Source organism: Peromyscus californicus, unplaced genomic scaffold (assembly GCF_007827085.1).
Source record: "Peromyscus californicus insignis strain IS unplaced genomic scaffold, ASM782708v3 Scaffold_5__1_contigs__length_169319896, whole genome shotgun sequence".
NCBI classification, from domain to species: Eukaryota; Metazoa; Chordata; class Mammalia; order Rodentia; family Cricetidae; genus Peromyscus; species Peromyscus californicus.
Window position 1 is genome coordinate 95022966 of NW_026294573.1, and position 16193 is coordinate 95039158.

The 16193-nt window shown below is 41.5% G+C and overlaps 1 protein-coding gene across 2 annotated transcripts in view; it reads left to right on the top strand.

Moving 5' to 3' along the window:
* Positions 1-16193, top strand: part of LOC128096621 (olfactory receptor 13C8) — a 112829-nt gene that overhangs the window by 56151 nt on the left and 40485 nt on the right. The window lies entirely within an intron of this gene.

Genomic DNA, 16193 nt, shown 5'->3' on the forward strand with positions numbered 1-16193 from the left:
TAGTTGTTCTTTTGCAGAGGTACCAGCTTAAGTTGCGCTGGGATCAAGAAAAATGGGCCTTGGTGGTTTGTGTTCTTGGAGTTGTATCCATGCCAGTGGATGCCCACACGCTCCGGAAGAGAATTTGACATCGCTGCTGCCATTGTTGCTGCTATAGCAGTGGTGGCCACCACTGCTACTGTTTCTGGGATTACCATTTCATAATTGGTTACTACAGCTAGCACAGTGGAGACCCTGGCAGCAAAAGTAGTTACCACAGTTAATTAATTTTTCATTCTATTGGGCATGATAAATTGAATTCAATAGTTATATACAGTTCAATTGGCTTTGAAAATTATAAATTTATAAACTCAAGATCCATTTGCTTTTGGGATACCATCTTACAAGGACTCCAATTTGCAATAAGGCTCATTAAGGAAGGGAATGGTTCAGTTGCCATTAGGACTTCTGTTGGTCTTTTCTGTATTGAACACACAGATTGCAAGCCCAGCGCCACTTTGAGATCTTTGGCAACAGTTAACTCTGCACCTCACACACAGTTGAGCCTGTATGATAATGAGTATTCAGAGATGGGTAATACCTGGGGGGTGCTCACCAACCTAAGACAGAGTGCCTGTGTGGCCTGGGCAGGCGTCTCCGTGACGGGTAAGGTGACCTGCTGACATCCCACGCAACCTAAGTCAGAAGCTCATTTTCTAGTAAAAGGGGGACCTGTAGGGCCCTGGCCCCCATTTTGGGTAACTGTTGCCTTGATTGTTGACCTTGACCTTGATACCCTCCCTATGCTAATTCCCTGCCGGGTTCCACCCTCCTGAATGCTTAAGGAAAGTTCCTTGTCTGTGTATTCTGCATAATGGGCATTAACAGCTTAGATGCAAGATTGTAAAACATTGGTAGCAAACTTCTGCCCTCCCATTGTGCTGTAAGCCTGTATTTAAGACCTCCTCCCTCCTTCAATAAATAGCATTTGGCAAAAAATAAAATTAAAAAAAAATAAGCAAAGAACTGGAGGGAGGGAGACCAGATGAGAATCTTAGGATACATAGTGAGTTTAAGGCCAGCCTAAGATGCAGAGTGAAAGTGCCTCAAACTCCACCCCTCCAAGAAAGTATGCAGACTTGGGTAGTAGAGGCCGAAGAAGGAAAACTCTTGTCTCAAAAAGCAGATTTGCCAACCATCACAAAAAGAAAAGAGTTAACTGTTCCCCTAGGGGAATGGGAGAGACAATCTTATGTATCAGGCCCACCCAGCAGCCTCTGTCACACACACACACACACACACACACACACACACACACACACACACACACTCCTGAACCTTGATAAAGTGCTAGAATCCCCCGACATGGCCACTTCTAAGGGGTCTCTATAGAACATGGGGCATGACACCTACTTGCCATGACTCCGGGCTAGATAGGATCACAGCTAGGCAGAGGAAGCTATGCTGTGTAAGCTAATCACAGCATGAGGTGACCACTCTGAGTAGACACGTGAATGAAGTCCAGAAACAGAGCAGACGCTGGGCTCATGGCAGGATCTTGAGGGCTGAGTTCTCCGCTGGCAGGCCAGGAAGGGTCAAGACAGAGGGGGTGGTATACTGTCTTAGAACAGAGTGCTCCCTAATGCCTATGCTGAAAGTGCAAGGGAAGCTGGTGAAAAGTAGGTTGTGTGTCCAAGGAAGAGGCAGGCGTTTCCATCTCGTTGCTCAAACAAAGGCTCAGTCTAGGAAGTGAGAAGACAGCATTCCCAAAGCATGTGAGGGCAGAGGGTGGTGGGGTTTGATGTTGCTGGGTTTTTTTTTATGCTCAAATGTGGAGGGTGGGAGAGGGCAGTCAGAGGACAATATGCAGGAGTCACTTCTCTTTCCACCTTGTGGAGTCCAGAGATTAGACTCAGGTCGTCAGGCTTGACTGGGCAAGGGTACTTGCTGGACTTAGAGTGGGCCCTGGTACAGGAAGATGGGTGCTGGAGTGCTGAGTTATGGTCAGAGAAAGATAGGGGACCACTGAAACCCGAGTGGTAACTAATGCAGGTGATCCCCATGTTCTTGGCACCTTCCTTCACCGTGACTCATTCTCATTGTTCAGGGACAGAGGGGCATGTTAGAAACCAAATAAGTGACAAAGTTTTGGGCCTCAGCCTCAGATATCCCTGTGCTACTCCCTGGGTTGCTCCGACTGCCCTGAAGAAGGCTGGGGATGCTGGCTCAGCGGTGAGTTTGAGCACCTGCTCTAGATGTGGCAGGGCGAGACTGAAGTCGTAGTGTGAGCTTCCCTGGGTTCTAGGGAGCCAGCAGGAAACAGGCGGTTCCTGTTCCCCTCCTCACCCTGCCCTGGTCTTTGAAAAGGCAGGGGCGTTGTAGCAGCTGTGGGAAGAATGGTGGCCCACCCCTCACACAGAATGGTTGGGACCTGGGCAAGTAATGTCTTCTTTGCCCATAAATTAAAGAGCCTGGGCTTGATCCTCAAAAAAAAAAAAAAAAAAAAAAAAAAAAAAAAAAAAAAAAGAAAAAAAGAATTGGCTGTTAAAAATGCATGTACTGTGCACCAATAGCTGAAAAGCCCCCATGGTACTGGACGAGGCCCTCTGGATAGGTGAGATAGTTGTTTAGCTTAAATTGTTTAGGGGGCCCCCAGACAGTGGGATCAGAACCCTTCTGTAGTGCATGAGCCGGCTTTTTGGAGCCTAGTACCTATGGTGAGACACTTTGCGAAGCCTTGGTGCAGGGAGGAGGGGCTTGGACCTGCCTCAACTGAATGTACCAGGTTCTGCTGACTCCCCATGGGAGACCTTGCCTTGGAGGTGGAGGGAATGGGGGATGGGTTGGGGGAAAAGCTGGGGGGTGGGAGGAGGGAGGATAGAAAAATCTGTGGTTGGTATGCAAAATGAATAGAAAATTTCTTAATAATAATAATAATATTAATAATAAATAATAAAAAGAGAATTGGCTGTTGATGATCAACCCAGTTCCCAGCTCCTCTTTCTTTCCCAAAGACACAGAGCAGAGAGATGATGGTGTGGGAATGGAAGATCTGACCTTGAACCTTGTTCTCTTACTAGTGCAAACATACTGATATGTAGTTATTGGGTTTTGACCACATCTCTGACCTTTCTACTTCAATAATATTTCACTTGGACTTTAATTATGTTGTCCCAGCTTTCTTATATTTATTGATTTATCTTGTGTTAAGTCTGTGCCCACACAAATGCCACGGGCACCTGTGGAGGTCAGAGGAAAACTTGTGATATTCAGTTCTCTCCTGTAAATCAATATGTTTTAGGGATAGAACTTAGGTCATGAGGGTTGGTGGCAAACACCTTTACCAAATGAGTCATCTCGCTGGCCCTGATCCCAGTTTCATGTCTCTGTTCCAGTCATTACATCATGGTTTTTACGTTTACTTACTATCCCTTTGATCCATACAAAAATCTGCTTGTTAGAGAAACAGGCTACAAGCAGGAAAAAGTGTTGATGAGGTGATGGGAGACAGGACAACAGAATGGATACATTGATGATTGTAGCTCTATTATGTAACCATAGTGACCACATTGATAACCTTTAGCCTGAGTAGACAGATGAGCTTCTCTCTCCATTCAATGATAGTATAAGAAGCCCTTATCTGATTTCAGGGTGATGAAACACATTTTTTCTAGGCTCATCATGAAGCTAATAATTCAGATTAAATTATATAGCTGTATTTTAATATAGTAAATCATTTTAGGGAATAGAAGAGGCTTGTACTTAACTATATCATTAGCTCGCCTGTAGAAGGATCAAAATGGACAGGAACACACATTTCCTGGTAGAAGGATAGGAAAGTGGTATTTGAATGACATTTATCTAAGAGATAGAGCAGGGCCTAGGAGTCAGGCAATGTGAGCAGTGTGTGCACATCTCTCAAGGGAAAACCGGGGACTGATGTGTGAGAGCTCAGCCTGAGGCAGAGTGACACAAAAGAAGAAGCCAGGGCAAGCTCTGTTGTGTGGAGCATTGACACTGGCAGAGGGGGGCTTGACACTAAAACCTTAGGCACGGATGTGCCATTTTAACAGTAAGCTGTAATACCTGACAGAGAGCTGAAGTAAACCCTGGGGTCTGTGGGAGAAATGGGAATAGTTCCTGGAAAAACAGTGGCCTCCATTAGTTAATGAAACCAGAAAGAGAGAAGAGGAGATGGTAGATTAGAACTCAGAAACATTGAAGGCTTGTATTTGATCATTAACCAAAGTCATCTTAATTGTTTCTTCTTTCCATTTTCGGAAAGGCTGGAAGATCATAGCCCATAGGTGATATTTATGTGATGGCCAGGCACATTTCAGACAAAGTTATAGTTCTGTATTTAGCCGACCAGTTTAGGGAAATACACCGCTCCATGAACTGAAATGAACAAGTCTCCTCCAAATTCATAAATTGAAATCTTAACCACAGAGTGACGGCTGTAAGAGGCAGGGTATTTTTTTAATGTGATAAATCCACACAGTGAAACTTCAACATTTTTATTGATATTTGAACCTGCAGCAAGATTTCCTTAGGCAAAATACTCCCCCCCCCCACATAACAAAAAAAACACACAAACCAAACCAAACCAAAAACCAAAAACATTTATCTGGATGTGTTGGAAGCAATCTATCATTGTACAATATATTTTTCCTTTTATTGAAAACAGGAGGCATTGTTTTTAGGAAGTGATTAGATCATGAAGATGTAGCTTTTAAGAATGAGATTGGTGCCCTTACCATAGAGATCCCAGGAAGAGCCCCCACCTTCTTCCATGTGAGGCAGCAGTGAGAAGAGGCTTGTGGTGAAGTGGGCATGCATCCCTATCATTGAATCTACCCCTCTCTTCATGTTGGTCTCTTCAGCCTCCAGAATCTGGAGGAAGTAATTCCTGTCTTTTATGAACTACTCAGTGTCTTAGGTATTTTGTTATAGTAGCCCATGTGTACTAGACAGTGAATATTTTCTCTTCCTCATTTGGAGTTTCTGAAGAAGTACCCTCTGGCTCTACTGTTATGAGTAACGCTGCCCAGTGACCTGGGCCCCAAACTCTTTCCAGTACATGGAGGTGGGTGGAGCTGGAAAAGAAGCTGGGTAGCACAAATTGGCTTCAGCTGAATTCCGTGTGAATATTGGTTAGGGTTATGGTTTAGCAAATGGGAAGTTAGGGTTACTAGTTTAGCCAAAGTACACTATGATGGCTTGAATGAGATGGTCCTCCAGGCTCATTTATTTGAATACTCAGTCAGTCCCAAATTTGTGTAACTGTTTGGGGAGGACTAGAAGGGGGGCTGTTGGAGGTGTGCCACTGGGGGCAGGCTTTGAGATTTCTGAATCCCTGAGATGCCTCCTTCTGCCTTGTGCTCATGGATCAAGATGCATGCTCTCAGCTACTGCTCCAGCACCATGCCCGCCTGGTGTTTCTGGCCATGATGGTCATGGACTCTAACCAGAGAAACCATAAGCCTCCAATAAACTTTCTTCTATAAATTGTCTTGCTCATGGTGTCTTATCACAGAAATAGAAAAGTAACCAATATATACCATTCATACTCAGTTAAATTTACTTATCTCATATTTCTAGATACCACTCATAACTTACTTTTTAACTTCTCTGAAATAAATTATAAGACTATATTATATCATCTCTTTAATTGTATTTCTATATTTATTTGACTTACTTAGTACGTCTTTTACAGATTTGCTCTTAAAAATCTTTGGTTTTGTTCTCTTTTATTTATTGTGAAACATAGCTTCTATAGAGACTACACCCAACTTACCTAATTCTTTTGTCCACTGAACATTTTTATTGTGATATAATATACTGCATCTGTCCTCACATGAAGTTGACAATGGAAAATTCCTTCTCAAGTTTGATTTGTTGAAGCAAATGATACCATCTTTCACTTACACATTGCTTTCTTATGTTGCAACTCTTGCTGAATGAGATTTAAAAATATTGTCCACTGACAAAAATGAGCTCTGCTGTCAAGTTGTATTTCCTTGGTTTTAATACTGTAGATACGGATGTGCTTGTCTCCATGATGGATGAACATTATATCACACTTACGTTAAAACATTGAAAGGAAGAGGGAAATGATGTAATTATATTACAACCTTAAAAATAATTTTAAAAAGTTGAGTTCTGTACGAGTTTATATTAATTTCAACAGATTGTCACAACAAATATTGTAATAATGATTTCAAGTCAGATTTTTTTTCCTGTCCAAAAGCAAAGCCTGGCTTGCTCAGTCGTGGAAATGGTCGCATTATCTGACACTTCTGCTGTGCTAGTGTGTGCATGGCTGCTCTCCTCTGAAGCCCAGCCAGAGGAGTCCCGTTGTCAGGAAGCTGCCGTTTACATGCTAGGCTCCAGCAAACAGAGCCATTCCTCACATAGTCAGTGTTTGCTGAGATCAGCAAAATCCCTGAGAGTGGAAAGATGGAGTGTGCTTATGGTTTTTGGCTGTCATATGCTGTACAGTCACTTTTGATGTTGTGACAGTAGGTGGCACTCTAAGCCCAGATTTCTGCTCTAGACTGACCTAAGGCACAAGGCATGTAGGGTGGTGGCATCTATGGTGACTTAGGGTCCTAAGTAGCTCCTGTTGAAAACTCCTTTTACATATCAGGCTGGATTTGACGTGCCATTCTCTGGGAAGTTGGTGTCATTCCAACTTGGAGGCAAACAGTGCTTTTACAGCTTCTAGAAAATACTCAACAAAGACTGAAGGTCATTCTAGATGAGGCTGGCCAGAGGCATGCGTAGACAGAGTTGAAATAACTGTGCATATGGTTATATTGTTTGAAGAGGCCAAGAGACCAGAATGATGCTGGGGGACTCTGGTACTCCATGACAAAACACCAAAATAAATGTGACTTTCAGTTACTATATTAAGAACAAAGTATCATTTTGAACGGTCACAGATTTCCACTATATGCTTCTATCAGAGATAGTCCATGTTTTATTTCCACACCTCCATCATTTTACATAAGAGGCAGTCTGACACTTGCTTTTCCCAGAGTGTAAATTTCAGGGAAATAAGCTATTTTGTGAGTCATATACTTAAATTGTATTAGCAATTTTGTTTTAACTGCTTCTGGGGACATTTATCCCACAATTGTTAAAATGTTTCTAAATTCTATTTAATTTACATTGTAAACTTAAAATTGTTTAGAAGATCACATCACTCTTGAAGCAACACAAACACTTTAAGTTCCTTTGGTGATCCATGGGCTGGTCCTTTCAAAGCTTCCCTTATAAAAAATTGATGAAGTTAAAAAAAAAAAACCCAGCCTTCATAGTAACTCAACATTATGCTTATTTTGCCATCAGTGGTTTTTTTTTTTTCCTGGCAGCAATGGCAGCTACTTGGGTTTCATGAGAACTGAGAACAGTATTTCTTTTACTTACCTTAATAAATTTATGAAGTAACCAACATAAAAAAAGAGTAGGATCTCTGGTTCCAGTGTTTTGATGCTGAAACACCCTGTGTTCAGTGCAGTGGGGATATAAAGAAGTGTAGCAAGTGGCTGCAGATAAGAAATTTGAGTGACTTATCCTGCTTCTCATGGATATCTCTGAATACACAATGAGGATGACCAGCAACCCCAGGACAAAGGAAGCTGGCTGGTGTCCACGCAAGGGAAGAGGGTCTGTGTTTTCTCATACATGTAAGTGTCTAGTTGCTGACATTTTGTGGTTCACACTTTATTTATGGTTAGCTTGTACCTAGACACTTGGCCAGTAGTGTCTCTCATTCATTGTATGTGTCAGGCAGGACAGTAGGGTGGCCCAGAGATACTTGCTAAACTGCACTGAAAAAGATGAAGAACCTTCTTACCTGAAATATTCCCTTTTCCTTTTACAAATGTCACTAGCGGTGTAGTTGATAGTCTTATGATATTGCCTATATGTTCATTTCACCTCCTATTAGAAGTAACCAAACACATTTTTTTCTTTAAAAATGCATCTTTTCTACTATTCTTTATAGAAGTATTCTGAAACTGTGGTTAAGTTCCTATTGTAGCAGGATTTATGTATACTACATTTTATTTTAGCAACTGAAGAACGATGATATTTGTTAATGACAGCATATTAGTTTAGGAGAAAAATTAGGCTATGATACATGTGATGCTTGAAATGATTAAATACCTATTAACCAATATTATTTTATATGCTTCGTGCTTGTTCTATATTGTTTGCTTGAATTATTGTGCTAAAATAATTCTAAATTCATAATGCAAATGAGATACATAATTCTAATCCAGTTATGTATATTCTTAATCAACTCTCTAACAAGGACATACATTTTAGAAGGTAAAGTAGCCATCATGAGATCAGAAGAATCTAACTAATCTTAACTTAGAGGACTGGAACATATTCTCGTATTATTTATGTATCCAATTATAGACCATTTTTTGCCCATAATGGAAGTCTCTTAAGAATGCAACTGATTAGAGAGGCCCACAGAAATCCACAAAGATACCCACACAACAGACTGCTGGCAATGGTCGAGAGACAGCCCGAACTGACCTACTCTGGTGATGGGATGGCCAAACACCCTAATTGTTGTGCTAGAAACCTCATCCAACTACTGAGGGATCTGGATGCAGAGATCCATGACTAGGCCCCGGGTGGATCTCTGGGAGTCCAATTAGCGAGAATGAGGAGGGTTTATATGAGCGAGAATTGTTGAGACCAAGGTTGGATAAAGCACAGGGACAAATAGCCAAATGAATGGAAACACATGAACTATGAACCAATGGCTGAGGGGGCCCCACTGGATCAGGCCCTCTGAATGGGTGAGACAGTTGATTGGCTTGATCTGTTTGGGAGGCATCCAGGCAGTGGGACCAGATCTTGTGCTCATTGTATGAGTTGGCTGTTTGAAACCTGGGGCCTATGCAGGATTGTTTGGCTCGGCCTTGGAGGAGGGGACTAGACCTACCTGGACTGAGTCTACCAGGTTGACCTCAGTCTGTGGGGAAGGCTTTGCCCTGGAGGAGATGGGAATGGGGGGGGGGTTGGGGGGAAGGTGAGGGGGACGGGAGGGGGGAGAACAAGGGAATCCGTGGCTGATATGTAGAACTGAATTGTATTGCAAAATAAAAAAAAAATAATGTTAAGAATGTGATAGGGTGGGGCTGGAGGGATGTCTCGGTGCACTGGCTGCTCTTCTAGAGGTCCTGAGTTCATTTCTCAGCAACCACATGGTGGCTCACAACCATCTATAATGAGATCTGGTGCCCTCTTCTGGCATGTAGGCATACATGGCAGCAGAAAACTGTATGCATAATAAATAAATAAATCTTTTTTAAAAAAAAAAAAAAAAAAGAATGCAACTGATTGTTACAGACACTGCGGTAACAGCCCTTCATGCATGATAACCCCTGGAGAGTTCCTGCTCCGGAAATAAAACGTTAACGTGGTGTTTTAGCTGCGGTCCTCCTTGCTGTGACAAAATAGCTAACAAAACCACAAAGGAAGGGCTTATTTAAGCTCACGGTTTCGGGTTCAGTCGACCATGGTGGGGAAGGCACGGTGAGGAGAGTGAGGCCGCTTCTCACGCGGTGCAGTTAGGAAGCAGAAAGATGAGCACTCATGTTCAGCTCACTTTTTCATTTTCATGTAGCCCCAAACACTAGTTCATGGACCAGCGCTGCCTACATTTGGGGTGGGTCTAACCTTTCAGTTAACTTAGCTTAGGCACTCCCTCATGGACACGCCCAGAGGCGTGGCTTCTCGGTGACTCTCGCTCCTGTTAAGCAGACAGCATAAACCATCACAGATGGGGGATCTCTGATCAGTTATCTGTGAAAGAATGTGTCCTGCTCGGGTTTTCTGGACACCCAGAGCCTGAGGCCATTTACCTTGTCCTGATTCTATGCATATATCTGGTGGGAATAAAGTCATCACCTCCTTCAGTGTCTAGAACTCCGATGGCACACTGCCATGTACATCATCCCCCAGTAACTTATGTTGGGGCATCTGCTATACTGATTTTTTATTTTCCAGTTTCTTAGAAGATTCTAGCACTAAAAAATCCACTTTTTCCCTTTGGATATGAAATGTGAATGTTTCTCTTCTTTGCTAAGGGAGTCACATAATGTGTCTTTTAAGGTATGATGACACATTTAACCACTATGAGGCTATTTGTACCCTCTGGGAGATCCCCTACCATCATGAGCAGGGCTTCCAATATCTACATAGGTGCAGGAATGCAGAAAGTTCCAATTTTCTTGAAAACTTCTTTTAAACAAGGTTAGCTTTTTGTGGGAATAATTTTGTGTGGGGATGTTGAGGCCAAAGGTTGACCTCAGGTGACCTCTTCTGTTGGTCTTCTGTAGCTAGAAGTTTTCTCCGGTCCTGTGGAATCTCTCTCACCCATGTCCCGCAGCCATTTGGTCCCAAATAAGCACACACAGGCTTATATTATTTTTAAACTATGGCCATGGCAGGCTTCTCACTAGCTAGCTCTTACATCTTAAATTAACCCATTTCTATAATCTATACTTTGCCACGTGGCTTGTGGCTTACCTGTACTTTACATCTTGCTTCTCATGGTGGCTAGCAGCATCTCCTCTGCTCTTTCTCCTTCCTTCCTCTCTAGTTAGAATGTCCCACCTAATCTTATTCTGCCTCACCATTGGCCAGACAGCTTTATTTATTAACCAATCAGAGCAAGACATTCACAGCATACAGAACTGACATCAACCATCAGTCTTCATCTTATTTTTTGAGAGAAGGTCTCTCACTGAACCTGAAACTCACTGATTTGACTAGACTGGGTGTCCAGAGAGTCTCAAGTATCTACTCATCTTTCACAGCACTGGGATTATAAGCATGCTGAACCACCACATCCGACCTTTTGTGAATGCTGGGGAACAGAACGAAGGCTCTCATACTTGCACAGAAAGCAAGGTATGGGCTGAGCCATCTCCCCAAAACCATACCTTTTTCTTTGCTTCTTTTCTTTTCATTCCTAAGAACTCCTTACAGAAAGGGGATGGAAACCTTTCAGGCTGTGTCCAATTAGTCCAACAATGGCTGCCTATCAATGGATGGTTCAAGAATTCAGTAGTTATTCAGTACATGAAGCCGGTTATTTCAGCTGGTCTTCAGTATGTGCCAGAATCTGAAGAAGTAGGCTCTAATGCAAGTGAAGGAATGAACTTCTCAGTGAGAGTGAGAGCAATTAGACAAAGAGAGCAAGCTTCCTTCTTTCAGATTCTTTTTATAGGCTGCCAGCAGAAGGTGTGGTCCAGATTAAAGGTGGGCTTTCCTACCGCAAAAGATCTGAATTAAAAGTATAACTTCCCATCTCAAAAGACCTGGATTAAAAGTGAGTCTTCCCACTTCAAATGATTTAATTAAGGAAAATAATCCCTTACAGGTGTACCCAGTCACTTGGGTTTTAGTTAATGTCATGATTAATTTCCAAATGAAAGCAATAATCAATTCATAATAATGCCTCAGCATGGTATAATTATCCCACATACAATTGTAAATGCATTATATATTAACCAGGTCACACTTAAGCCTAACATGGCATAACTATCCCTCATTCGACCACAAACACATTATAAATTTTAGAATAGGTGGCAATGTCTCTTGAGGGACATTCTTTTAGTATCTCAACATAAGTATGACAGCCACTGATATTCTCTAAACTGATGTTACATTGCATGATAAAGAAGTTGAGGAATGAAAACACAAATATCTATACAAATACGTTCTTAACAAAATGTGGAAGAAAAACTCATGTCAATTATAATCCCCATTTCTGTAACCGGCCATGTGGCCTCAGCTAGTATTCATAACTACCTTCCTCTACTACCTATTCTGTACCTCCTCTACCCTCATCAAGAATCTTAGCAGGTCATGGCTCCTATCCTGAAGGAGTGACCCACACCTTCATTCCTGATGGGTCTGTGCCCTTTGTCATCCTGCCCAGATTAGGTTGCTGTAGTTTCCCATTGACTTTAATCACAGGGCATGGTAGCATCAAGAGATGCCCTAGAGGATCTCCTGCACTCCAGACATAATCTTTTTTATCTCCATTGTGGAGAGGGAACCTAATGTTCCCATGGTAATCTGGATCTGTCACCCCTCCTAACACTGTCATTTGTTTCTTAGCCTGTTGCCTTATGGGCATCAGAAGCCCTAAGGTGGCCAGGGAAATGTCTGAGCTTTTAGTTCAATGGAATGTTTGTAGGGGCTCCTGGCAGGAGTGCTCCCCACTTAGGTTCACTTCTGGGCCAGCAGAATCTAAGGTTGTGGGAACAGGAAGAAAAAAATTTCCTAGTAGGTCACTAGGGGTGGTAGTGAGTAGAACTATTTACCCTGTTTCCTAGACTTGTTGATGCAGGCTATCAGAGAAACCATAACATACATTGGATGCTGAATCAAAGCATACATTCCCTTCTGGAGAACCCTGCCTCAGCCCTTTAGGCTGTTGTCACCTAATTGGTGCTGTAACTGTGTCTTCAGAAGGCCATTCCATCTTTCTATTAGGCCAGCTGCTTCAGGATGGTGGAAACATGGTAAGACCAGTGAATTCTATAATCATGAACCTACTATTGCACTTCTCTGGCTGAGAAGTGAGTTCCTTTTTCAGAAGCAAAACAGTGTGGAACACCATGATGGTAGATAATGCATTCTGTAAGTCTACAGAAGGTGGTTTTGTCAGAAGCATTCCATGTAGGAAAGTGAAATCTGTAACCAGAATAACTATCTACTCCAATAAGGACAAAGTGTTGTCCTTTCTATGGAGCAAGTGATCCAATGTAGTCAATCTGCCACTAGGTTGCTGGCTGATCATCCTGGGAAATGGTGCCATATCTGGGCCTCAGTGTTAATCTCTGCTGTTGGCAGATCAGGCACTCAGCAGCAGCTGTAGCCAGGTCAGCCTTGGTGAGTGGGAGTCCATGTTGCTGAACCCATGCATAATCCCCATCTTTGTTCATTGTGTTGGCAAATTGGAAATCATATTCCAGATACTTAAAAAAAATTATCCTTATACTTCTGTTGCTCTAGAACAAGTTCTGGAACTAAAATCTGCATTGGTTAAGATTCTCTAAAGGAACAGAATTTATAGGATGAATATATGTATAAGGGACTTATTGAATGGCTTATAGACTGTGGTCCAACTGGTCCAACAACAGCTGTCAACCAATGAGAAGTCCAAGAATCCAGTAGCTGTTCAATCCATGAGACTGGATGTCTCAGCTGGTCTTCAGTACACACCAGAATCTGGAAGAAGTAGGTTCTAATGCCTGTGAATGAATGGTTCTTCTTACCTTAAAAGATCTGGATTAAAAGTGTATTTTTCATCTCAGAATTCCTCAGCTCAAAATACCCACCAGATTAAAAGTGGGGATTTCCATTTCCAATGATACAGCAATAATAATAAAATCCCTCATATAGGTACCCAGATGCCTGGCGTTAGTTCATTCCATGTGAAGTAAAGTTAACAACTAAGGATAGCCATCACAGTCAGAGTGCAATATAAACTCAATATTCAGAATTCAGAGTGGGATCATATAGAGGTGGCAAAGAATATTTTAGAGCTTTAGGTATATGACCTAATATGCCATAGAGAAGAAATAGAAAAATGAAGCTGTTTCCCCTAGTGATCTATTCCTTTTAGTTGCAAACTGGCAATGTTCTTATGCATAGAATGAAGCTTTGCAGAGACAGCCCAGCTGAGGAGAATTGGTTCTAACTTGTTTCAATATGTGATTATGGTCTCTTTGAGTGAAAACTTGTTACTGTCAAATTGTCCATAAAATTATTTTGTTTTTCTATGAAAACAATGATAATAGGTTTACTATGCAGCATATTACATATTTTTGCCCCAATACATGAATTTCCTGTAAGTTTTAAGCTTTCCAATTATTCATTTATTTAGTCACTTATTGCTTATTCAATTCTATAACCCATCAATATTTGTTGAACACTGACTTTGCCTCAGGCATTGTGCTAATTATTTATGATGTATTAAATATAAATAAAATGCGAAAATCCCAAATATGGTCAAGGAGCACATGGTGTTATGAAATACAGGACTAGAAATGATGGCTCAGGTCAAGCCTGTAATTCTAGCTCTTGGGAGGCTGAGGAAAGAGCATTGGTATTGGTTCTAGAGTTAGGTCATATGCCAAGCCCATATTAAAAGAACAGACAGAAAAGGAAAGAAGGAAGAGATGAAAAGAAAGAAAGGTAGACCTGTAAACTGGGAACCAGAACATATTACAGCAACCTCTTATGGCCTTTGCTTTCCTTCTCCAGCCTTGGAAGCTGGACCCATTATTGGGATTTGTTGGTCTGAGCACACAGTGATGAGCAGACTTGGAGTTTGTTTGTTTCTTTCTTTCACCCTCCCTCTTTCCTCTTCTCTCTCCTTTCCCTTGTAGTGCTTGGATTAAAACCACTGAGCTACATCCCCAGACCTGGTCACAGTAACTTAAATGCTGTAATAAGGTTATTTTCATGTGAAAGGATCTGATCTATTTTTTCAGAAGCAAATAAAAGAGAATGATGAGGAAGAGAGGATCATGGAATGAGAAAGAAAGTATATCATACTGGAGATTTAAAGGTCGAAAAATGAGGTATTTAAGTATAAATACTCCAGAAATAGAATTAGAAATAAAGATGAACAGCTTACTATAATCTGGGAAAGCCCTAAGGCTGGTTTTCTGTGGTTCCATGTCAGTGCACTTCAATCATCTCAATGACAATGCACCATCACATTTGGGGGTGAGTTCCGTTTCTTTTAGCAGCATCAGTGTTCTATGACTGGTAACTGATGAATGTAACCTAGCTAATTCTCAGACTGAAATGGACCATGATTACAATTGTAGGTAGATTTTTCTGTACTGCCAGCCAGCTCCCAAATAACCACATGGAGACTTCTTATTTATGAAAGCTTGGCTGATAGTTTAGGCTTGTTTCTAACTAGCTCTTATAACTTAAATTAATCCATTTCTATCAATTTATGTGCTGCCATGTGGCTCATTACCTCATCTCTCTGTACTACTCATGCCACTTCCTCTGCATCTGGCTGGAGACTCCACCTTCTTTTTCCCAGCATCCTCTCTGCCCCCAAAATCCTGCTTAGCTACTGGCCATTTAGCTTTTTATTAAACCAACCATAGTGACATATCTTCACACAGTATAAAGTATATATTCCACAACATACAACCCAATGTATTACATGCTATTTAAGGGAATATGTAAAAATCTCCCTAGAAGCTGGAGTCATAAGAAAGGAAAGAGCTACTTCTGCTTAGCTGAACTGAATAAAAGCAATTTCAGCAGTCTTTTGTGGAAGAATTTTCCAGACAAAGAAAATTAGCATGTGGCAAGATATGGAATGACCTTAAGAGTTGGAGTGATTGGAAGTTTAGTTATGTTGTTCACACTGTGACTGAGCAAAAGGTTGGAAAGACAATTTGGAGTCAAGTGAGGACTTCAGATGTTGAGACAAGAGGTCAATAGCTTTGTCTATTTCAGATGAACATTCTTTGTTTTTTGGAATCTAGAAGGGTAATTAAGGGGTACAACAATGAAGATCAAATTCTAAGGAGTTAGATCTAGGATACCTCCAAGCTCTGAACTGACTTTGCTGCTGTGTTATATGCCCTGAAGTTCTAGATCATGTATTATTTGGGAAAAAAACTATGAGTAATAAGGATCCACTAAAGTTGCAAGAAAGAGACTACTATTTTGGGGTTGGTGCTTTCTAGAGGAAACTTACTTCTGCACTGGTGTTGAAACGGTAAACCTCTTTCTGATAAAGTGCCAGGGTTGATCATTCATCCATTACCATGGCCTCTTCAGCCACTAACACATTTCCTTTCTCCCTTCTTGTAGGCATCAGAGCAGCGAATATTTGTCCAGTTCCCTATGGTTTTTATTCCTTTCTTCAATGGTTGTGCATTTCTCAATGCCATTTCTGACCCTTTGGCTTCATGTTTTCCTTTAATAAATCAAAGCAATGGAGAATATGAATGAGAACATCACTCACTTTTAGGGTGCATGCAGATCCTTGCCTTTGTTAGGAAATAAATGTTGTATCCTTGGTATTGTGAATGTGGTCTTACAGAGACTCAGAGTTTTATTAAATACTTTGGAGGAGTTTTGATGTTTTCAGTTTTGGAGAATCAGGTTGGCTTAAGTCTACAAACTTGATA